Source organism: Anomaloglossus baeobatrachus, chromosome 3 (assembly GCF_048569485.1).
Source record: "Anomaloglossus baeobatrachus isolate aAnoBae1 chromosome 3, aAnoBae1.hap1, whole genome shotgun sequence".
NCBI classification, from domain to species: domain Eukaryota; kingdom Metazoa; phylum Chordata; class Amphibia; order Anura; family Aromobatidae; genus Anomaloglossus; species Anomaloglossus baeobatrachus.
The window spans coordinates 7,495,247-7,496,215 of record NC_134355.1 but is presented as its reverse complement, the minus strand read 5'-3'; the positions used below and the strand labels follow the sequence as shown (position 1 = coordinate 7,496,215).

The following is a 969-nucleotide window of genomic DNA, read 5'->3' as shown; positions in this document are numbered from 1 at the left end:
GTGTGACCCAAGAATGGCGATCACCGGCCGGAGGCAGCAGAAACCGGAGGATTTATTGCTGCAGTGAATTATTCCTGGAAGAGATGGAAGCGTCTCACACAACGGGATCTGTAAGAAGATCCACTGCCTTCAGATCCCTCAGCATCTAAGCCTCTGTGACCGGGATCTTCTCACACAGGAGATCCCAGAGGTCACCTACTTCCTCCAAGGATCCTTATCCACAAGCCCCGGAGCCTCAGGGGAGGAAAATTGTCTCCCTTATTCTCAAGGAGGTGGATGGAAGCGTCTCACGATGAAGAGGATCCTCCTGCACCAAGGATCCATCTCGGGCTCCATAACTAGGTGTGAGAAGATCCCGGTCACAGAGGCTCAGATACTGAGGAGATCTGGAGACGCCTCGGTGCAGTCGGATCTTCTTACAGAACCTGTTGTGTGACTCGTGAGACGTCTCCAGCCATTACCATAAGACCCCAGCGATGATGATGAGGAGACCCCGGGATGAAGCGTTACTCGCCATTCTTCTCTTATGTAGAGTCCAGCAAATCTCCGGCTCCAGGGAAATGTGTAACTATAAAAGCTCCTCACGAGATTGTTACTTCTCATCACAGATATTGTATAACGATAGATCACAGAAGATCCCACTATGAGATTCGTGATCAATGAGATCAACCTAAGGAATAACTTTTCTATTCTTCACAGACATTTGGGCTTTTCAGCATTTACCAAAAAGCAGTTAAACAAATAGTAAAAGAGCTATAAACCTGGGTCACATGGAGCGTTTCCCCGACCTCCCCTCCCCCATCACCATCAATATCATGGAGACGACACCGCACAGATCCATCATCTGAGAAATCATCACAGAATGGAAAGATCCCTCCAGATCACAGCTGTATAATAATCAGCAGATCCTCCATATATAATGATCCCGGAGAGATCAAGTCAGGAGGAGGCAACAGGAATCCACCAAGA

At 48.2% G+C, this 969-nt stretch overlaps 1 pseudogene; it reads right to left on the bottom strand.

Annotated features, from left to right (window-relative positions):
* Window positions 1-703: 703 nt before the first annotated feature.
* LOC142297945 (U7 small nuclear RNA) lies at window positions 704-764 on the bottom strand (annotated as a pseudogene).
* Between the last annotated feature and the right edge of the window lie 205 nt (window positions 765-969).